The sequence below is a fragment of the Salmo trutta genome, chromosome 5, assembly GCF_901001165.1.
Source record: "Salmo trutta chromosome 5, fSalTru1.1, whole genome shotgun sequence".
Taxonomy (NCBI): domain Eukaryota; kingdom Metazoa; phylum Chordata; class Actinopteri; order Salmoniformes; family Salmonidae; genus Salmo; species Salmo trutta.
The window spans coordinates 64,688,972-64,713,169 of NC_042961.1; the positions used below are offsets into that span (position 1 = coordinate 64,688,972).

At 42.1% G+C, this 24,198-nt stretch overlaps 2 long non-coding RNA genes across 4 annotated transcripts; both read left to right on the forward strand.

Moving 5' to 3' along the window:
• Positions 1–16,603: 16,603 nt before the first annotated feature.
• LOC115194799 (uncharacterized) lies at positions 16,604–17,951 on the forward strand. The gene is made up of 2 exons (XR_003878495.1): positions 16,604–16,934; positions 17,681–17,951. It is a non-coding gene; the product is annotated as an uncharacterized LOC115194799 (long non-coding RNA).
• Positions 17,952–17,991: 40 nt separating this feature from the next.
• LOC115194796 (uncharacterized) lies at positions 17,992–19,987 on the forward strand. 3 transcript variants are annotated; one of them, XR_003878491.1, is made up of 6 exons: positions 17,992–18,051; positions 18,333–18,398; positions 18,849–18,944; positions 19,055–19,226; positions 19,357–19,529; positions 19,642–19,987. It is a non-coding gene; the product is annotated as an uncharacterized LOC115194796 (long non-coding RNA). The 3 variants fall into 3 exon arrangements; XR_003878490.1 differs by having other exon boundaries at positions 18,849–18,880; XR_003878492.1 differs by having other exon boundaries at positions 18,002–18,047; positions 18,849–18,880.
• The last annotated feature ends 4,211 nt before the right edge of the window (positions 19,988–24,198 follow it).

Below are 24,198 nucleotides of genomic sequence, written 5' to 3' on the forward strand. Positions count from 1 at the left end.
ATGTTTTATCTACTGTCTACAGAGGAGGTCAGAATAGAGAGGATGTAGTCTGCCTTCATGTTCTAGTACCCATGATACATCATGTTTTATCTACTGTCTACAGAGGAGGTCAGAATAGAGAGGATGTAGTCTGTCTTCATGTTCTAGTACCCATAATACATCATGTTTTATATTCTATGCCCTCTGTCTACAGGGGCCAGAAGTGAGATGGGTGAGTTGTGTGTGAAAGTCTGTCCGTCTCCTACTTCCTGTTCTAGTAATAGTTCCTACATTCTGAATCATCCTTTATATATTTAGTCAGAGAGGATTGAAGAGATGGAGCAAAGGAGGAAGTGAGATGGAGATGAAGCCTACTGTTTTAGCTTCAACCTGTCAGCTTCTATTTTAGCTTCAACCTGTCAGCTTCTATTGTAGCTTCAACCTGTCAGCTTCTATTGTAGCTTCAACCTGTCAACTTCTATTGTAGCTTCAACCTGTCAGCTTCTATTGTAGCTTCAACCTGTCAACTTCTATTGTAGCTTCAACCTGTCAGCTTCTATTGTAGCTTCAACCTGTCAGCTTCTATTGTAGCTTCAACCTGTCAGCTTCTATTGTAGCTTTAACCTGTCAGCTTCTATTGTAGCTTCGACCTGTCAGCTTCTATTGTAGCTTCAACCTGTCAGCTTCTATTGTAGCTTCAACCTGTCAGCTTCTATTGTAGCTTCAACCTGTCAGCTTCTATTGTAGCTTCAACCTGTCAGCTTCTATTGTAGCTTCAACCTGTCAGCTTCTATTGTAGCTTCAACCTGTCAGCTTCTATTGTAGCTTCAACCTGTCAGCTTCTATTGTAGCTTTGACCTGTCAGCTTCTATTGTAGCTTCGACCTGTCAGCTTCTATTGTAGCTTCGACCTGTCAGCTTCTATTGTAGCTTCGACCTGTCAGCTTCTATTGTAGCTTCGACCTGTCAGCTTCTATTGTAGCTTCGACCTGTCAGCTTCTATTGTAGCTTCATTTTGTTATTGAAATGTTTCTATTTGATCTTCAACAAGACTGATAAATCCATTTGTTGAAATTTTTATATTTTATCTTCAACATGTCAATGTGCCTGTTTTTATTTAACTTTTTTAAGTGTTTATTTTTATATAATATAAAATAATATAATTGATATTTAATTAATTATGCAAAACTAAGAACAGATATAGCCCTTGGTTCTCCCCAGACCTGACTGCCCTTAACCAACACAAAAATATCCTGTGGCGTTCTGCATTAGCATCGAACTGCCCCCGCGATATGCAACTTTTTAGGGAAGTTAGAAACCAAATGTGTTTTGTAAAATGTGTTTTGTGAAGTGCAATAAAATATACATTTTTAGATGCAAATAGAAAGATTGCAATTGAAATACACGATAACATAATGAAGTACATTCAACAACAATAATGAAGTACATTCAACAACAAACAAAAAAAATCATACATGTTATTCATTTGCCTTGAGCAAGGCTAGCTTTTTCAAACAGAAATTTGCTTCGTGCAACTCCAACTCTAAAAAGTTCTGGGACATTGTAAAGTCCATGGAGAATAAGAACACCTCCTCCCAACTGCCCACTGCACTGAGGATAGGAAACTCTGTCACCACCGAGAAGCCCACTATAATTGAGAATTTCAATAAGCATTTTTCTACGGCTGGCCATGCTTTCCACCTAACTACCCCTACTGCATTCAACAGCACTGCACCCCCCACAGCTACTCGCCCAAGCCTCCCCCATTTCTCCTTCTCCCAAATCCATTCAGCTGATGTTCTGAAAGAGCTGCAAAATCTGGACCCCTACAAATCAGCTGGGCTTGACAATCTGGACCCTTTCTTTCTAAAATTATCTGCCGAAATTATTGCAACCCTTATTACTAGCCTGTTCAACCTCTCTTTCGTGTCGTCTGAGATTCCCATAGATTGGAAAGCAGCTGCTGTCATCCCCCTCTTCAAAGGAGGTGACACTCTTGACCCAAATTGCTACAGACCTATATCCATCCTACCCTGCCTTTCTAAGGTCTTCGAAAGCCAAGTCAACAAACAGATTACCGACTATTTTGAATCCCACCGCACCCTCTCCGCTATGCAATCTGGTTTCAGAGCTGGTCATGGGTGCACCTCAGCCACGCTCAAGGTCCTAAACGACATCGTAACCGCCATCGATAAGAAACATTACTGTGCTGCCGTATTCATTGACCTGGCCAAAGCTTTTGACTCTGTTAATCACCACATCCTCATCGGCAGACTTAGTAGCCTTGGTTTCTCAAACGATTGCGTCGCCTGGTTCACCAACTACTTCTCTGACAGAGTTCAGTGTGTCAAATCGGAGGGCCTACTGTCTGGACCTCTGGCAGTCTCTATGGGGGTACCACAGGGTTCAATTCTTGGGCCAACTCTTTTCTCTGTATACATAAATGATGTCGCTCTTGCTGCTGGTGAATCTCTGATCCACCTCTACGCAGACGACACCATTCTGTATACTTCTGGCCCTTCTTTGGACACTGTGTTAACAACCCTCCAGACGAGCTTCAATGCCATTCAACTCTCCTTCCGTGGTCTCCAACTGCTCCTAAACACAAGTAAAACTAAATGCATGCTCTTCAACCGATCGCTGCCTGCACCTGCCCGCCCATCCAGCATAACTTCTCTGGACGGTTCTAACTTAGAATTTGTGGACAACTACAAATACCTAGGTGTCTGGTTAGACTGTAAACTCTCCTTCCAGACTCACATCAATCATCTCCAATCCAAAGTGAAATCTAGAATTGGCTTCCTATTTCGCAACAAAGCATCCTTCACTCATGCTGCCAAACATACCCTCGTAAAACTGACCATCCTACCAATCCTCGACTTCGGCGATGTCATTTACAAAATAGCCTCCAATACCCTACTCAACAAGCTGGATGCAGTCTATCACAGTGCCATCCGTTTTGTCACCAAAGCCCCATATACAACCCACCACTGCGACCTGTATGCTCTCGTTGGCTGGCCTTCACTTCATAATCGTCGCCAAACACATTGGCTCCAGGTCATCTACAAGACCCTGCTAGGTAAAGTCCCCCCTTATCTCCGCTCACTGGTCACCATAGCAGCACCCACCTGTAGCACGCGCTCCAGCAGGTATATCTCTCTGGTCACCCCTAAAGCCAACTCCTCCTTTGGTCGTCTCTCCTTCCAGTTCTCAGCTGCCAATGACTGGAACGAACTACAAAAATCTCTAAAACTGGAAACACTTATCTCCCTCACTAGCTTTAAGCACCAGCTGTCAGAGCAGCTCACAGATCTCTGCACCTGTACATAGCCCATCTTTAATTGAGCCCAAACTACTACCTTTTCTCCTACTGTATTTATTTATTTTATTTATTTTGCTCCTTTGCACCATATTATTTATATTTTAACTTTTAACTTTCTTCAAACTACAAATCTACCATTCCAGTGTTTTTCTTGCCATACTTTATTTACTTTGCCACCATGGCCTTTTTTTGCCTTTACCTCCATTATCTCACATCATTTGCTCACATTGTATATAGTCTTATTTTTTTCTACTGCATCATTGATTGTATGTTGTTTTACTCCATGTAAAACTCTGTGTTTTTGTATGTTGTCGAACTGCTTTGCTTTATCTTGGCCAGGTCGCAATTGTAAATGAGAACTTGTTCTCAACTTGCCTACCTGGTTAAATAAAGGTGAAATAAAAAAAAATAAAAAAAAATAATGTCTCAGATGACAACCGAACAGACATCCATACTCATTAACCTGTTATGGCTAGGTGGCAGTATTTTCACGGCCGGATAAAAAACATACCCAATTTAATCTGGTTATTACTCCTGCCCAGAAACTAGAATATGCATATAATTATTAGCTTTGGATAGAAAACACTCCAAAGTTTCTAAAACTGTTTGAATGGTGTCTGTGAGTATAAAAGAACTCAAATGGCAGATCAAATCAAAATTGATTTTAAACAACGTTTGACATTCTTCGAAGTACGGTAATGGAATATTTTGACATTTTTTGTCAGGAAACGCGCCGGGCACGTCACCCTTCATTACCCTTGGATAGTGTCTTGAACGCACAAACAAAACACCGCTATTTGGATATAACTATAGATTATTTGGAACCAAAACAACATTGGGTGATGAAGTAGAAGTCCTGGGAGTGCATTCTGACGAAGAACAGCAAAGGTAATCCAATTTTTCTTATAGTAAATCTGAGTTTGGTGAGGGCTAAACTTGGTGGGTGTCAAAATAGCTAGCCATCATGGCTAGCTATATCTACTCAGAATATTGCAAAATGTGCTTTCACCGAAAAGCTATTTTAAAATCGGACACCGCGATTGCATAAAGGAGTTCGGGATCTATAATTCTTAAAATAATTCTTATGTTTTTTGTGAACGTTTATCGTGAGTAATTTAGTAAATTCACCGGAAGTGTTCGGTGGGAATGCTAGTTCTGAACGTCACATGCTAATGTAAAAAGCGGGTTTTTGATATAAATATGAACTTGATTGAACAAAACATGCATGTATTGTATAACATAATGTCCTAGGAGTGTCATCTGATGAAGATCATCAAAGGTTAGTGCTGCATTTAGCTGTGGTTTTGTTTTTTGTGACATTATATGCTAGCTTGAAAAATGGGTGTCTGATTATTTCTGGCTGGGTACTCTGCTGACATAATCTAATGTTTTGCTTTCGTTGTAAAGCCTTTTTGAAATTGGACAGTGTGGTTAGATAAAGGAGAGTCTTGTCTTTAAAATGGTGTAAAATAGTCATATGTTTGAAAAATTGAAGTTTTCGGATTTTCGAGGAATTTGTATTTCGACGCCACGCCAATCATTGGATATTGGAGCAGGTGTTCCGTTAGCGGAACGTCTAGCTATAAGAGGTTCCAACGCATATTTTCAACTGGTTCTATTACCGAAATATGGTTCCTTTCCCCCACTTGTTTGATGTTCCCAGACTCTCTATGTTTAACAAAGGCTATTCAAGAGTCCTTCAGTAGAGTCAGAGAGAGAGGGAAGGGAGAAAGGTATTTATGGGGGGGTCATAAACCTTACCCACAGGCCAACGTCATGACAGGTGCTATGGAGATGCCGTCTACTTTATTCTCTCTCAGGTCATCTTTCTGTTATATAGAGCTATGGAGACAGGTCATCAGTCTGTTATATAGAGCTATGGAGACAGGTCATCAGTCTGTTATATAGAGCTATGGAGACAGGTCATCAGTCTGTTATAAAGAGCTGAGATGATGGATAGGCCAACCTCAGGTTCAGTGGATTGATGATGGATAGGTCAACCTCAGGTTCAGTGGATTGATGATGATTGGCCAACAGGTTCAGTGGATTGATGATGATTGGTCAACAGGTTCAGTGGATTGATGATGATTGGTCAACAGGTTCAGTGGATTGATGTATGTATTACTATTGGATAACTGACCTGGTTTATAAATCAAACGCTACGGGGTCAATAATAAAATAACCCGTCAGTATATCCAGTTCCAAGCAGTAGGCCTTGATGTATTTAATCCACTAATACTAACCATGTTCATTTAACATAAAAACATCTCTACATTTAGTATTTTGATCATCAACAAGGTTTATTTGAGCTGTGGTCAGCTGGCATTATAAATCACCATAGTAACGGCAGGAATCAGCAAAGTGTATGGTGTTGAGTTTTCACCCGGAGAGTCGAAAAGTGTCACAACGTCCACAGAAGGTGGCGCCTCTCCTCGGCAGGGCGGTGCTCGGCGGTCGTCGTCGCCGGCCTACTAGCTGCCACCGATCTGTGTTTCAGTGTCTGTTAGTTATGTCTGGTTTTTGTTTGCACCTGTTTCGTGTTTGTCATTAGTGGGGGGGTATTTAGTCTGTCTGTGTTTAGTTAGGATTCGTGCGGGATTGTTCTTTGTTACGTGTGGTGTTATATTGTTTGGTTTACGACTTATTGTATAGGCATTAGGGTTGCTAGAGGGTGATGCCTGTCTACACTAGATAGAGGGTGATGCCTGTCTACACTAGATAGAGGGTGATGCCTGTCTACACTAGATAGAGGGTGCTGCCTGTCTACACTAGATAGAGGGTGATGCCTGTCTACACTAGATAGAGGGTGATGCCTGTCTACACTAGATAGAGGGTGATGCCTGGTCTACACTAGATAGCAGGTGATGCCTTTCTACACTAGATAGCAGGTGATGCCTTTCTACACTAGATAGAGGGTGATGCCTGTCTACACTAGATAGAGGGTGATGCCTGTCTACACTAGATAGAGGGTGATGCCTGGTCTACACTAGATAGAGGGTGATGCCTGTCTACACTAGATAGAGGGTGATGCCTGTCTACACTAGATAGAGGGTGATGCCTGTCTACACTAGATAGAGGGTGATGCCTGTCTACACTAGATAGCGGTAAATTGTGACTCGCTTGTGGGCTGCTGGCAGCATATGGCAGCATGTTCGTTTGTGAGTCAAGAATTCAGCATAGCAAGTTTGTATGAAGGACTGATTATTAAATGTGTAAATAGTTGAATCCATTCTCCATTTCATGAATGTATTCATGGGTAAATAGTCATTGAAGCTTTTTTAAATTATTAAAACTTCTTTCGGATCATTGGGACGCTAGCGTCCCACCTCGACAACATCCGGTGAAATTGCAGAGTGCCAAATTCAAAATACAGAAACAGTAATAATAAACATTCATGAAAATACAAGTTTTAATCATCGGTTAAAAGATTAACTTCTTGTTAATCCAGCCACTGTGTCAGATTTCAAAAAGACTTTACGGTGAAAGCATACCATGCGATTATCTGAGGACAGCACCCCGCTTACAAAAGCATACAAACATTTTCCAACCAAGTAGAGGAGTCACGAAAGTCAGAAATAGCAATAAAATAAATCGCTTGTCTTTGAAGATCTTCATCTGGTTGCAATCACAAGGGTCCCAGTTACACAATAAAGGGTTGTTTTTTCGATAAAGTCCCTCTTTATATCCCAAAAACTCAGTTTGCTGGCGCGTTTTGTTCAGTAATCCACTGGCTCAAAGGCGTTCAAAACACGCAGACGAATACATACTAATAGTACCGGTAAAGTTAGTCGAAACATGTCAAACGATGTTTATAATTAACCTCTTACATCTAGGGGGCAGTATTTTCACGGCTGGATAAAAAACGTACCCGATTTAATCTGATTATTAGTCCTGCCCAGAAACTGGAATATGCATATAATTATTAGCTTTGGAGAGAAAACACTCCAAAGTTTCTGAAACTGTTTGAATGGTGTCTGTGAGTATAACAGAACTCCTATGGCAGGCAAAAACCTGAGATGCTTCTGTTCAGGAAGTACCCTGTCTGAACATTTCTTGCCCTTCTTTATTATCTCTATCGTTTACAAAGGATCTCTGCTCTTACGTGACACTTCGCACGTCAACAATGGCCTCTCATAGCCCGGGAAAAACAGGAATGACGTAATTCAAAGCCCTGGCTGAAACAAAGGAGAGCAAAAGCTAAGTGGTCACTCAATGGACTAAGCCTTAGGCGCGTGACACGCCCCGCCCCCGGCTTTCGGTTTTTTCCTCAGTTTACAGACAGGCAGATTCCCGGTCGGAATATTATCGCTTCTCTACGAGATAAATTGCATAAAAATTGGTTTTAAACAGCGGTTGACATGCTTAGAAGTACGGTAATGGAATATTTAGAAATTTTTTGTCATATTTTGCGTCATGCTCGTGGCCGAGATTTAGCGTTGGGATAGTGTCTAGAACGCACGAACAAAACGTCTTGATGGAACATAACGATGGATTATTTGGGACCAAACCTACATTTGTTATTGAAGTAGAAGTCCTGGCAGTGTATTCTGACGAAGAACAAGCAAGGTAAGAACATTTTTCTTATAGGAAATGTGATTTTGGTGAAGGCTAAACTTGCAGGGTGTCTAAATAGCTAGCCCTGTAATGCCGGGCTATGTACTTAGATTATTGCAAAATGTGCTTCATCCGAAAAGCTATTTTAAAATCGGACATATCGAGTGCATAGAGGAGTTCTGTATCTATAATTCTTAAAATAATTGTTATGCTTTTTGTGAACGTTTATCGTGAGTAATTTAGTAAAATCACCGGAAGTGTTCGGTGGGAATGCTAGTTCTGAACGTCACATGCTAATGTAAAAAGCTGGTTTTTGATATAAATATGAACTTGATTGAACAGACATGCATGTATTGTATAACATAATGTCCTAGGTGTGTCATCTGATGAAGATCATCAAAGGTTAGTGCTGCATTTAGCTATGGTTTGGGTTTATGTGACATGATATGCTAGCTTGAAAAATGGGTGTCTGAATATTTCTGGCTGGGTACTCTGCTGACATATTCTAATGTTTTGCTTTCGCTGTAAAGCCTTTTTGAAATCGGACAGTTTGGTTAGATAAAGGAGAGTCTTGTCTTTAAATAGCTGTAAAATAGTCATATGTTTGAAAAATGGAAGTTTTCGAATTTAGAGGAGTTTGAATTTCGCGCCCCGCCCATCATTGGATATTGGAGCAATCGTTCCGCTAGCGGAACGTGTAGATGTAAGAGGTTAATTAATCCTCAGGTTGTCAATTATCTAAATAATTGATAATATTTAAACCGGACAATAGCGTATTCAATAGAAAGGAAGAACAACGAAGAGCGTCCACACAGTCACGCTTTCAATGGAAAACTACTCACATCAAAAATAATGGATTTTCCTCAGGTTTTTGCCTGCCATATCAGTTCTGTTATACTCACAGACATTATTGTAACAGTTTCAGAAACTTCAGAGTGTTTTCTATCCAAATCTACCAATTATATGCATATCCTAGCTTCTGGGCCTGAGTAACAGGCAGTTTACTCTGGACACGTTTGTCATCCAAACTTCAAAATACTGCCCCTAGCCCAAAGAAAAAAACTGTGTATAAAATCTGAAAATGTATTTAATTGTTTATTTGCATATAATAGGCACACCTTTTTAAAAGACAACATTATTGACACCTTGACACCGAATGAAATGTCTGCCCGCTAATATTTAGATTTTTGGAGGGAGTGTATTAGACTGTAAATAGTGATGTCATCTTCAAACCTGTATTTCCATCATGAATTTCAAACTGTGGAAACTCTTGGCTATTGCGGCGATCTATCAACGCAGCGACAGCGCTCCATGTGGGTTCACCCCGTCCTGATGACCCGCAGCCGGTATATAGAGAACCATCATCTGGTACAGGAGCTGTGGTTTGACGATGTGACGTTCCAGGGATATTTCAGGCATATTAGCTAATTTAACTATTAACTGTAGCTAGCTACAATCAGATTAGCTAATTTAACTATTAACTGTAGCTAGCTACAATCAGATTAGCTAATTGAACCATTAACTGTAGCTAGCTACAATCATATTAGCTAATTTAACCATTAATTGTAGCTAGCTAGTTACTTCGTAAAAGGATCTTGACAGAATCTACCTGAGAATGTGTGTATTTTCGTTAGCTTGGTTAAGTTATGCTTTGTAGCTATATTTGCACGCTAAAAATAATAGTTATTCATGTCTTCTACACAGTATCTAACGGGGGAGTATCTGATAGGGGAGTATCTGACGGGGGAGTATCTGACAGGGGAGTATCTGACGGGGGAGTATCTGACGGGGGAGTATCTGACAGGGGAGTATCTGACAGGGGAGTATCTGACAGGGGAGTATCTGACAGGGGAGTATCTGACAGGGGAGTATCTGATAGGGAGTGTCTGACGGGGGAGTATCTGACAGGGGAGTATCTGACGGGGGAGTATCTGACAGGGGAGTATCTGACAGGGGAGTATCTGACAGGGGAGTATCTGACAGGGGAGTATCTGACAGGGGAGTATCTGACAGGGGAGTATCTGATAAGGGAGCATCTGATAAGGGAGTATCTGATAAGGGAGTATCTGATAAGGGAGTATCTGACAGGGGAGATCACAGTGAGGGCTGCCTGTCACAGGTCCATGAGGAAGAGTGAAAAGCCCCACAGCATGAGAGCAGGGAAAGGTTATAGATCGCTACTAGGGACCTTGTTAACCTGTTAGGGTATAGGGGGCAGTATTGAGAATTTTTTGAAAAAATATGTGCCAATTTTTAACTGCCTCCTACACCTACCCAGTAACTACAATATGCATATACGTATTATATATGGATAGAAAACACCCTAAAGTTTCAAAAACTGTTTGAATGGTGTCTGTGAGTATAACAGAACTCATTTGGCAGGCAAAACCCTGAGACAGATTCTGACAGGAAGTGGATACCTGATGTGTTGAACTGACTTTGAGCCTATGCCATTGAAAAACAAAGGGGGATAGGAATATTCTGGCACTTCCTATTGCTTCCACAAGATGTCCCCAGCCTTTACAAAGTGTTTTGAGTGTTCTACAGTGAGATCTGACCGAATAAGAGCCATGGAACGGCGATGGCCCATTAGACACCTGGCGTGCGATTTGATGGTGGGTACTCTCATTCCGAAACGTTTTAAAAGAAAACCCAATGGTCCGCCTTGAATTTTATTCATGTTCTGGTTAAAAAAGGCCCTAATGATTTATGCGATACAACGTTTGACATGTTTGAACGAACGGAAATATATTTTTTCCGTTCTTGAAGTGAAGTGAAGTCCGGCTGGCTTAGATCATGCGCTACAACACGGAGGTTTTTCGACATAAATGATGAGCTTTTTTGAACAAAACTACATTCGTTATGGACCTGGGACTCTTTGGAAGTGACATCTGATGAAGAGAATCAAAGGTAATGGATTATTTATATAGTATTTTATTTTCGATTTTAGATTCCTCCAACATGGCGGTTAGTCTGTATCGCAATGCGTATTTTTCTGGCGCAGTGCTCAGATTATTGCAGTGTGATTTCCCAGTAAGGTTAATTTTAAATCTGACAAGTCCATTGCGTTCAAGAGATGTAAATCTATAATTCTTTGAATGACAATATAATATTTTAGCAATGTTTTCTAATATTAATTAATTATTTTGTTGTCATGACTTGACTGCCGGTATTGGAGGGAAACGATTTCCTGAACATCAACGCCATAGTAAAACACTGTTTTTAGATATAAATATGAACTTGATAGAACTAAAAATGCATGCATTGTCTAACATAATGTCCTAGGAGTGTCATCTGATGGAGATTGTAAAAGGTTAGTGCATAATTTTAGCTGATTGTATGGTTTTGGTGAAGCCTGTCTTTGAATCGACAATGCATTGCACACCGCTATTGTCAATGTACTCTCCTAACATAACCTAACTTTATGCTTTCCCCGTAAAACCTTTTTGAAATCGGTAAACGTGGTTAGATTAAGAAGATGTTTATCTTTCAAAGGCTGTAAGTTAGTTGTATGTTTGAGAAATTTGAATTTGTACATTTATTTGGTTTCAAATTTGCCGCTCTTGAAATGCACCTGCTGTTGATAGGGTGCGCCACGGGGGGCACGCTAACGTCCCAGGTAGCCTCAAGAAGTTAAACATCTCCCGTGGGACACTGCCATCATGGTAAAAATGTGTCGGAGACTGTGTCAACATTTAATCTCGACCGGAACCCAGCACCTCTCCTCCGGACCGAATCCCTCGTCCGGCACCTCGAATGAAGCACGGAGAGAAACGGAGTACGCCGGGGCCCTGGAAGGGAGAGATGTTAGTGGAGGAGTGGCGGAGCGAGTTCTGTGCCATCTCGGCCCAGGGCACGAACACCGCCCACTCCCCCGGCCGGTCCTGGCAATAGGACCGCAGAAACCTGCCCACATCCTGGTTCACTCTCTCCACCTGCCCATTACTCTAGGGGTGAAACCCTGAAGTAAGGCTGACCGTGACCCCCAGATGTTCCATGAACGCCTTCCAGACCCTAGACGTGAACTGGGGACCCCGATCAGACACTAAATCCTCAGGCACCCCGTAGTGCCGGAAGACGTGTGAAAACAAGGCCTCCGCAGTCAGTAGGGCCGTAGGGACACCGGGCAGAGGGAGGAGATGACAGGACTTAGAGAAACGATCCACAACGTCCAGGATCGCAGTGTTACACTGTGAGGGTGGAAGATCAGTCAGAAAATCCACCGACAGGTGCGACCAAGGCCGTTGTAGAACGGGTAAGGGGTGTAGCTTACCTCTGGGCAGTATGGGACTGGGATCCATGGGCCGCTCCTCTGTGTCATACAGTCGGGACAATGCGTCTGCCTTCACGTTCTGGGAGGCTGGTCTGTAAGAAAGGGTAAACACAAAACGGGTGAGTCTCCTCGCTGCCCGGATGTACTCCAGATTGCGGTGGTCAGTCCAGATGAGAAAAGGGTGTCTAACCCCCTCAAGCCAATTTTTCCACACCTTCAAGGCCTTGACGACAGCCAACAACTCCCGGTCCCCCACGTCATAGTTTCGCTCCGCCGGGCTGAGCTTCTTCGAGAAGAAGGCACAGGGACGGAGCTTCGGTGGCGTACCCGAGCGCTGAGAGAGCATGGCTCCTATCCCAACCTCGGACGCGTCCACCTCCACTATGAATGCCAAGGAGGGATCAGGATGGGCCAGCACTGGAGCCGAGGTAAACAGAGCCCTCAGGTGACTAAAAGCCCTGTCCGCCTCAGCTGTCCACTGCAAGTGCACCGGGCCCCCCTTCAGCTGTGAGGTAATGGGAGCCGCTACCTGACTAAAACCCCTCCGGTAGTAGTTGGAAAACCCTAAGAACCGCTGCACCTCCATTACCGTGGTGGGAGTTGGCCATTTACGCATGGCTGCAATGCGGTCACTCTCCATCTCCACCCCTGAGGTGGAAATGTGATACCCTAGAAAGGAGACGGACTGTTGGAAGAACAGGCATTTCTCAGCCTTGACGTACAGGTCATGCTCCAACAGGTGACCAAGCACTCTGCGCACCAGGGACACATGCTCGGCGCATGTAGCGGAGTAAATCAAAATGTCATCAATATACACCACTACACCCTGCCCGTGCAGGTCCCTGAAAATCTCGTCTACAAAGGCTTGAAAGACTGATGGCGCATTCATCAACCCGTACGAGGTACTCATAGTGCTCAGAGGTGGTATTGAAAGCTGTCTTCCACTCGTCTCCCTCTCGGATACGCAACAGGTTGTAAGCTCTCCTGAGATCTAATTTGGTGAAGAAGCGCGCCCCGTGCATTGACTCAATCGCTGTGGCTATGAGCGGTAGTGGGTAACTATACCTCACAGTGATCTGATTCAGACCCCGATAATCAATACATGGGCGCAGACTTCCCTCCTTCTTCTTCACAAAAAAGAAACTCGAGGAGGTGGGTGAAGTGGAGGAGGAGATCTATCGCACAATCGCCTCGTCGATGAGGTTGTAATTGAGTCGCCTTCTTTTTGGAGCCAAATCGGCATATTCAGGGGGAATGTGTGTGGTGGAGACCTGGTCTGGACTCTCCACCGTAGTAGCAGCAACGGAAACCCCTACACACCTACCTGAGCACTCTCGCGACCACCCCGTGAGAGCCCTCTGTGGCCAAGAAACAGTGGGGTTATGAAAAGCTAACCAGGGTAGGCCCAGCACCATGGGAAATGCAGAAGTCAATAAGGAAGAGAATAATTCTCTCCGTATGACCCCCATGCGTCACCATGCCCAAAGGAGCGGTGACTTCCCTAATCAACCCTGACCCTAATGGTCGACTATCTAAGGCTTGAACGGGGAAAGGCACATCCACGGGAACGATGGGGATTCCTAAACTATAGGCTAAAGCTCTGTCAATAAAATTCCCAGCTGCGCCTGAATCGACGAGCGCCTTATGCTGGGAATGCGGGGAAAACTCAGGGAAAGTGACAAACACAAACATCTGTGCAACAGAGGGCTCTGGGTGAGAATGGTGCCGGCTCACCTGGGGTGACGCCAGACCGCCCTGCCTGCTGCCTCGATCCCCGGAGGAACCAACCCAGCACCGACCGGCAGTGTGACCTCTGCGGCTACAACCCCCTCCGGTCTCCCTGCGCACTGCCCCTCCCAGCTCCATGGGTATCGGAGAGGGGGTGCAGGAGGATGGCACCACCAGACCCCGATCAGAACATCCGCGGGTAGCCAGCAGGTTGTCCAGCCGGATGGACAAGTCCACCAGCAGGTCGAACGTGAGGATGGTGTTTCTGCAGGCAAACTCCCGACGGATGTCCGCGCGCTGACAGCAGCGGTAATGGTCGATCAGGGCCCTGTTGTTCCATCCCTCACTGGCAGCCAGGGTCCTAAACTCCAGGGCAAACTCCTGGGCGCTCCTCGTCTCCTGCTTTAGATGGAAGAGGCGCTCACCCGCCACTCTGCCCTCGGGCGGGTGGTCGAAGACTGCGCGGAATTGGCAGGTGAACTCCTCAAACTGGTCCAACGCCACATCTCCCTCTCTCCACACAGCGTTGGCCCACTCCAGGGCTCTCCCGGTGAGGCACGAGACGAGGGCGGACACCCTCTCACAGCCCGATGGAGCCGGGTGGACAGTGGCCAGGTATAGTTCCAGTTGAAGCAGGAATCCCTGGCAGTTCGCAGCCTCTCCGTCATACTCCTGGGGAGGGAGAGACGAATCCCACTGGAACCAGGTGGAAAAGGGGCGCTCAGAGAAGACCCTGGTTGTGCTGTTGGAGGCACTGGAAGAAATCCCTGTCTCTCCCAGCGGTCCATAGTCCGGACAACGCGATCCATGGTGATGCCAAGATGGTGAAGCAATGCTGCATGCTCCTGGACGCGCTCCTCCACCTCTATAACCGGGGAACCTGCTTCTGCTGACTCCATACTGGGTCGGTGATTCTGTAAGAGTGCGTGCTGGTGTCAGGGGCAGGAGATCGAACTTGGTATAAAACTGAGCAGTTTAATAAGTGCTCAAAAACTCTGAAAACCAAAATATACCAAATAATACAATTGGGTACTGATAAGGAAATTATATGTTTATTAAGGTAATGACTAAAATATTCCACCCTATCACTGTATAATTGAGTGAAATGTATTAGAATCATAAGACTAGAATTCTCTAATGTGTGTGCATAGGACAAGTTAAGACTTTACTATTTAGCTATTTAAGTGAGACAGTGTGTGCATAGGAATAGAGGAACTGTCAACAGACAACTTGTGACAGACAACTTGTGATAGACAACTGTGAAACTGATAACAGGAAAGAGGTCTCCCCACCTAGGGAGGGGAGAAACTGTAAGGCTTGCAGTAGATTGTGCAGGATATGATAAGCAATGTATGTGTTGGAACATTCTTGTAAATAGCATTGACAGTGTTAGAGAAGAGGAGGGGCATTTATAAGGGGTACGGTATGACCAAATGTGAGGTATAAAAGGCTATGTGCATTGTATGATTTTTAGAGCTCTCTGAATAAAGAACTAACCTTTTGCAGAAATTCTGGGACTTTGTCAAATTCTTCTATTAACCGGGGCCTTACAACCCCTTAAGTATTTAATGAAGTTGTCCCTTACTGGTTTTCTTCGAGTAACACTTGTTTCAGACGGATTGGTGCTTGTGACTCTTATAAACTTGGTCTCTGCTGCCCGCTCAATCAAGTGCCAGAAGGCCATCAGGTGGGTGTAGCTTGCAGATCTAAAGACTGACCCAGAGTATTTCAATACCAAAAAAGCTCATTACTATTATTGCCCATCTTCTCTAAGCATCAAGTAGCACTAGACATGACCTAGCTGCTATTGTTGCCTGTTTTCTTGTTACTGCAATTCCAGCCCAGCCTCACGTTCAATTCGCGCATTTATGTACAAAATGTATTTCAGCAGATTTCGTGCGTTTTTGTGCATTTTTGTGTGGCTCAATTCCTTCGAAAATACACAAATGTATGAGCTACTTAATTCGTGTGAAAAGACACCAATTTAACCAGTAGGCGACACACAAGCCTTTGCATCAACCATAGATCACCTGTATTTCATTATTTATTTAACATTATGAATATATAGATATTTTGTGTTTATTTAATCCATATTAAAACATTGTGGTTGTATGCCTATATGTACTGTTTTCGATTTTTCTGAACAGACTTTTCAGTATAGAATGAATGTAAGCAATGCATGATGGTTAATGGTGTTTTGTTCGGTTGTAGTTCCGTGTATTTCTTACAAAAAACAAACGTGTAAAACATTTTTATTGACCAGAATGTAACTGAAAATACAATAGCAGCCTTGTTATTGTCCATCAATACCAAAACATGTTTTTTTTCGTTTAACATTTGAGGAAACGTATGTTGTCATTGTAGTCTTAAATCTTGTTGGCCAACCAAAATGACCAAAACGTTAACCCGTACCAAGGCTATGAGCTGTCTGAGTGTAAATACATGGCTCTGAGTGTAAATACATGGCTCTGAGTGTAAATACATGGCTCTGGGTGTAAATACATGGCTCTGGGTGTAAATACATGGCTCTGAGTGTAAATACATGGCTCTGAGTGTAAATACATGGCTCTGACTGTAAATACATGGCTCTGGGTGTAAATACATGGCTCTGAGTGTAAATACATGGCTCTGAGTGTAAATACATGGCTCTGACTGTAAATACATGGCTCTGACTGTAAATACATGGCTCTGACTGTAAATACATGGCTCTGACTGTAAATACATGGCTCTGAGTGTAAATACATGGCTCTGGGTGTAAATACATGGCTCTGGGTGTAAATACATTGCTCTGACTATAAGCACCTTTTCACTAGAAACTTTCTTGTGTTCAAATTACCGTCAGTGCGAAATAGCTAGAAAGCTTTCGTATTTCCACTTGGCTGCACCTCCGGTTATGAGAACGATAAATCAAGTGCAATACCTGCGTCGACCTGTGACGAGCAGCAAAACACCGGAAAGCTTCTAGCCCACCGGAAAGTTACAAGAAGAACAAGAACGGTTACCTCATCCGGTCATGTAACATTTGTTGTTTATAGATTTTTCTCCCACACCAGATGTCTGGACCCTGGACAGATAACAGGTAGGTCGCCAGTTCGTCTCTTGTTGTCAGAAATACAGCATACATACACATTTGTTTTGTGTTTGTTAAAGTGTTTGGTTTGAAAACGTGTTAAACCAGTAAGGAAGGTTACGTAACTAAGGTAAAGAAAGTTGCATAGACAACATAGAATGTGTGGATATTTATGTTGCATTACTTGCATATATTTGGATATCATTCTCACGTATTATTTTAGCCACCTATACATTAGGCTATATATTCACCTGTTTCCTCTTTGCATCTTCAAAGAAATACACATTTCCACTTAATCTGTATTCATCTTGTGACTTCTCCTTGGAAGAAGGAGAGAGGGACCCTAGGAGGGACGTAAAGGAGTTGATGAAATCCTGTTCAGACAGACAATCAGTTGAGAGGAGGTCCTAACTAGTCAATGATCTACATTGATCGAAACTTGTAGACACTGTAGCCTTTAAGGACTGGAGTTGCACACATGCCATAGAACAACATGAACAAGGAAGTGACAGACTAATAGTGCATTGTTGGTCAATGGTGACAGACTGACTGATCTGAAAGTAATAATAGATATGTATTTGTTATGCAAAGTGATTTGTAGATCAGTCAGTCTGCGTGTGGAGGAGGATGAAGACCTTTAGTGACGTGCAGGACATAGTAAAACACACACTATAAATGACGTGCAGCTTTTCTCATAGACAGGGGAGGTTACTATGTGAAGGAATGAGTTAGGATCTCTTTATGTTTCTTTTGAGATGGTATGGCCTCTGAGGACCCCCAAGACCAACTAGACGAGGCCATTAACGAGGCAGAACGCCTTGCTGAGGAGCTCAACCCAGAACAGGTAATGTAACAAGTCGTACATTACCGGTAATGTAACCCCTAGAGCTCCCATACGTGGACAAATATTCCCATCACAACCCCAGCACCACAGCGTTATGATTTATCATTGCTTTTTGTTTGTGCTTGTGGGAGACCTTTATTAGTTGGCCAGCCATGATAATTGAAATGCACTTTTTAGGAAAATAAGAAGAAAAAGACAAACAAGCCTCCAGGGATTCAGATGGGGATGAGAGAGGACAGATTGTTCCTCAAACCAGGAAGGCAACTACATCCACTTCTGTTGGTAACTTTCATCCCGTCTAGGTGTTTCATTTTATTGGTCCCTGATCTGACATTTTCCTTTCAAACATACTGTATCACAGCATATCAAACGTTTGTTGCCGTTCCATAGGCCGGTCTAGTGTCATCTACCCACAGCACTTAATACATTACATGCAGGTCTGATCCCACCTTTCCCTGTCTCAACTGTTGTCTCTCTGATGAAAATACATATTTAACGAAAGGAGAGTCAGAACTCCAGCAAATCTTTTGAATTAAAAACCTTTTTATTACCAATGTTTTCAGCTCCAAGGGCCAGTACATCAAGACTAGTGCAACATTTTGGGCCAGTCACTGAGGAGGAAGAATCAGGTATTGATGAGCGATTGAATATATTCATCTATACAATTCCTTGTTATTCAGTGGTCTTGTAATTCATTTATTGTATTTTTAATAAATCTGTAATTGGTAGTTGAAACAATAACAAAGCACACTCCCCTCCCCTGTTTTGGTTAAAAGCTGAGTGATGGGGTTGGCGAGATGTAACCACTTTCAATTTATTGACCGAGCTATTATTGCAATAACTTACCATCAATGTTATTAAAATAATAGTTTTAAACATGTTTTAAGGCTATACAGTGTTTGTTTTTTACATTTACTTTGTTTGCAAACATTGAAGCAGCAGGTTGGGGCTCACTCACCCCCCACATAACAAATCATTTGTTACAGAAACCTTCACAGGCCCGATGTTCCTCCAGGAAGTGAGTGCAACTACTCACCGTTGGAGATACGTTGTTCATTTATAGATGTATTGTATTTCAGAGGAAACAGCTGGGAACATGGATGGTCCCCAGGTACTACAGAGAACAATTGAAGTCGTGTTTCTGAGCATCAAACAAAGGAAACAAAACCTCTACTGTCAGTTGTTACATTTCATGAATATTGAATTGAACACACTTCATTTCTCTTTCATTTCAAAGCCATGAAATGTAACAAATAATTCCATTCTCCTTTTGTTTTGATGACAGATGGATGTAAGAAAAGACACCCTCTTGTGCAGAAAGATATCAGAAGAAAAGGCCACATTGACAGCTGCCATAGAGGAGTACAACACCTTTGTACCAGATTCAGCAATACCATCTGCAGATGAGATCCTTTCTGCAGACCTTCATGCATGGCCTTGGGAGCTGCACGGACAAAGTAAGTAGTATGTTTGTGTGTCACAATAACTATGTTTCTGTTTTGCTATCTGTGTTTGTTCAGTTGCGCAAACACAGACAGCACTGCCATTAAAGTTACAAATCCACATTGCATTCTTATGAATTTACAGCTGACCTACTCACAAAGAAAATAGCCTTTGACCGGGTGATGCTCCTGAGACGGCTTAAGGAGGAGGAGTTAACTGTCCTAAAGGAAGTCCAGCAGGACTGGGAAAGCCTAAGAGGGAATCGGAGAATGTACAAGACCTTGCTTCACATGTGGCACTTGACCTAAGCAGGCAAAGTAGGGGAAATTTCATTAATATGTACAATTGATGTTGGCACCCTGTAATTGCTATTGTATTTAAGGAATACTTCATTGTATTTAACCTACACATTACGATTGTTGGTGTTAGGCTGGCAATTGAATCAGTCGGAAGCTGGGAGCAGAGGTCTCTTCTCCATGCTTCAGAGGAGAGTAAGCAGCCTCAGAAGACACCAGGACTCTGTCAAACTGATATACAGCCAAGCTATGGGCCAAGACACCTCCCTCCTAGAAAATAACTTCATAGATGACCTCCTGGAAGAGGACCTAGATGACATCATCCACTACAGCTCTGATGACGAGGAATCTATCACAGACTGAAGGTGTTCGTTTGGGTGGGTGCAGTTTGCACTGGGTGAAAAGTGATTCCATTTGTTTTGCATATGTGCTTTATCTGCCTTCCTAAGGAAAAATAGTTTGAACATTTTTATGGAAAATAAACGTTTATGTTTCTTCCTGGTTGACAATGTGATCATGTGGCACAGATTTGAGAAGGGCGCTCGTCTGTTACTGCTTTTGCCCGGTTACATGACCAGGTCCGATGCCCCTTTAAATGGCCAGTCTACAGTTGCTACATCCACATTTGGATTCTTGAAGAATATAATTTATAAATGCCTCATGAATATAGTTCAACTGCCGTACCCCATCAGATCCCAAAATATATTTTTTTTCTACTCCAATGTTTGTAAACAAAGTAAATGTAAACATACACTAGCATGTGTCAAACTCATTCCACGGGGGAGCCAAGTGTCTGCGGGTTTTCCCATGATTGATGAATTAAGGTCACTAACTAGTAAGGTTGTCCAGGTCTCAGTAAGGAACTCCTCTCACCTGGTTGTCTAGGTCTCAGTAAGGAACTCCTCTCACCTGGTTGTCTAGGTCTCAGTAAGGAACTCCCCTCACCTGGTTGTCTAGGTCTCAGTAAGGAACTCCCCTCACCTGGTTGTCTAGGTCTCAGTAAGGAACTCTCCTCACCTGGTTGTCTAGGTCTCAGTAAGGAACTCCCCTCACCTGGTTGTCTAGGTCTCAGTAAGGAACTCCCCTCACCTGGTTGTCCAGGTCTCAGTAAGGAACTCCCCTCACCTGGTTGTCTAGGTCTCAGTAAGGAACTCTCCTCACCTGGTTGTCTAGGTCTCAGTAAGGAACTCCCCTCACCTGGTTGTCTAGGTCTCAGTAAGGAACTCTCCTCATCTGGTTGTCTAGGTCTTAATTGAAAGGAAAAAACAAAAACCAGCAGACACTAGGCTCTCCATGGAAGGAGTGGACTATAGCCTGGAAACATGGTTTAAACTATGGGTCAATTTCTCCAGCCCCCTCCCTCTGCTTTATACAGAACCACTGGACTATAGCCTGGAAACATGGTTTAAACTATGGGTCAATTTCTCCAGCCCCCTCCCTCTGCTTTATACAGAACCACTGGACTATAGCCTGGAAACATGGTTTAAACTATGGGTCCATTTTAAGTCAATGATTCCTTGTGTATGTATGAGATGTACAAACTAGTGCTGAGTACTTTGACCAGTTACTGCTTTACTCTCAAGTAGTTTTCGAGAGGGCTACTTTACTTGTACAAGAACTGACTCTCCCATCAGCTGCAGATGAAACAGGTTAGTTGAAAAATGTTGACTAGAATCTACAGGCACTCGCAATGAATCATCAAAACTATGGACACAGAATGATTGAAGTGATTATTGTATTTTATTATGCTGACCCAATTATGACCCATAACATCTGGGAAGAGTAATGCATAGCTACTTGTTTGTTAAGCTGCAAACTTGGAAATGTTCCTATTGAAATGGGGGTTGTCCCATCCTGAACAGGCCAGTTGCAGGTGACAGACTCTTATCGATACTATTAGCAACACCGTATTATTATAAAAATTAAATGGTAAAAAAAAGAAAGTTTTGCAGGCAGGTCTGACATAGTGGGAGAATTGTGAACATGCACGTATATATATCTGTGTTGTCGCAGCGTTTTGCTGCGTCGCCGGTTTGGTCGCTCAGTCCGTTTGTTTTGGTTTTGTGCGTCGTAATGCCCGTGACGTTGTGAAACTATGTTTCTGAATTTTCTGATTACATTTTTAAACTATTCATAAATTATTCTTGCAATGTTGCTTTCATTTAAATGTCGTAAACATTGTCGGATTCTATTAAATAATTGATGTAACAGATAAATTCTTATGTTACAGAAACCGGAAAAGTTGTGAACTACAAATGTGGCGCCATTTTGTATTTTTGTTTACTAACCCTAACCGGTTAGTTTTTTTTATCAATATCTTCGCCAATATCATTCTAATTGATGTGTAGAAGGATATGTACATTCATAACGCTGTACTGCATCCGCACATGCCAATTCAATGTCTGAAGTAGTGCACTTTTTGAAAGGTGTTTTTCGTCATAACTATTTAAGTTTAACATGTGTGATTCTTTTGATTTAATAAGGACCCCTTACTAAACCTTCATGTCAAATAACGTTCAGATATGTCATCTATTCTTGATTGGAAAATCCAACTGTTGGTGGCACTACTGAGCACCCCATGTCTAATTCATGCATAGGATTATTTGTGCCAAGCCATAAGACTAAGCTACAAAAAACAACAACAAAAATGACCAGAACTAACCTCTTCCTCTTTTCTTGCGTTTTATTTCAGGACCACAGACAGCTACTGTTAGCTAGTGTGGCAGAAATGCAGGGCGAGTTCAGAACCACGGCAGTGGAGACTGGAGAGTGTCACTAACAACAAAAAAGACCACAAGATGATTTTTGCTGTAAACATTGGCATTTCAAATCATGATATGAATCTGATTTTCAACCATCTGACCTACATCTGACCTACTACTCTCAGATTTTTTAATGTTTGTTCTTTATTATATCAACTGATTGCTTCTGTATGGGGTGCTTTGGCTGAAAGACCAGCACGTTTGATCTGGAGAAAAATAGACTATTAAACTTGCAAATTAACTGTCTTTAATAAATGTAATTGTATGTACTCCATAAGATAATCAGCTATGTGCATTGTGTTATAGAAATAGGCAGACTAAAGGTAAAAAATGGACAGAGAGTGAAATTAAATGTGTATATTTAATAACATAGTAAATTGAATCAATACAAACATAAAAGACAAAAATACTCAACTTCTGACTACTTTAATACACATAAGTGAATTTATCACAATACTTTTGGTCCCCTGAAATGGGAGGACTATGTACAAAACGTGCTGTAATTTATAAACAGTTTACCAGATATGGATGAAAATACACTCAAATTAAAGCTGATAGTCTGACCTTTAACCTCCTAGTCATTGGATAATTTATAATAAAACTGAGGATGGATCAACATCATTGTAGTAACGCCACAATAATGACTTAAACTACAGTGAAAAGAGGAATACAAATATACAGAATTAAAAAAAATCGAATCATGCATCTTGTATGCAACAAGGCACTGAAGTTAATACTGAAAAAAACTGCAAAGGAATATACTTTCTGGCCTAAATGCAAAGCCTGTTTCCCATCAGACACTGGGAGAGGAATCCACCTTTCAGCAGTACAATAACCTACAACACAAGGACAAATCTACACTGGAGTTGCTCACCAAGAAGACAGGGAATGTTCCTGAGTTGCCAAGTTACAGTTTGGACTTAAATCTGATTGGAAATCTATTGCAAGACTTTTAAATTGTTGTCTAGACATGATCCCCAACATATTGACAGAGCTTGAAGAATTATACAAAGAATAATGGGCTAATTTTTCACAATCCTGGTGTGTTAAGCTCTAAAAGACTCACAGCTGTAATGACTAAAAGATGTACCCAAGAAGACTCACAGCTGTAATGACTCTAAAAGACCTACCCAAGAAAACTCCCAGCTGTAATCACTGTCAAAGGCGTTTCCAAGGGGTCTGACTACTTTTGCAAGGCACTGTAACGTCCAATACCAAGGTACAGCCAAAACCATATGTATTTGGAAAGTGAAGCTAAAATGTGAAATTTGGATCTATACTCCAGAATTTAGTATTTTAAATAAAAGGTTTAATTTACTATAACTTTAATACACTTTAAGTGAATTTGTCCAAATACTTATGGCTTCTTCAAATTGGGGGGACTATATACATAAAGTGATTTCCTTTCTAAATTGTGAAAAGGTGACCTGCACTATCGCCTCATATGAAACATTTTATTTCAAATCCAAAATTCTTGAGTTTAGAGTCAAATTATAAATTTTAGTTTCACTGTCCAAATACATATGGTGTAGAGTGTTCAGTATATCCTCAATACATATGGTGTAGAGTGTTCAGTATATCCTCAATACATATGGTGTAGAGTGTTCAGTATATCCTCAATACATATGGTGTAGAGTGTTCAGTATATCATCAATACATATGGTGTAGAGTGTTCAGTATATCATCAATACATATGGTGTAGAGTGTTCAGTATATCATCAATACATATGGTGTAGTGTTCAGTATATCCTCAATACATATGGTGTAGAGTGTTCAGTATATCATCAATACATATGGTGTAGAGTGTTCAGTATATCCTCAATACATATGGTGTAGTGTTCAGTATATCCTCAACACATATGGTGTAGAGTGTTCAGTATATCATCAATACATATGGTGTAGAGTGTTCAGTATATCCTCAATACATA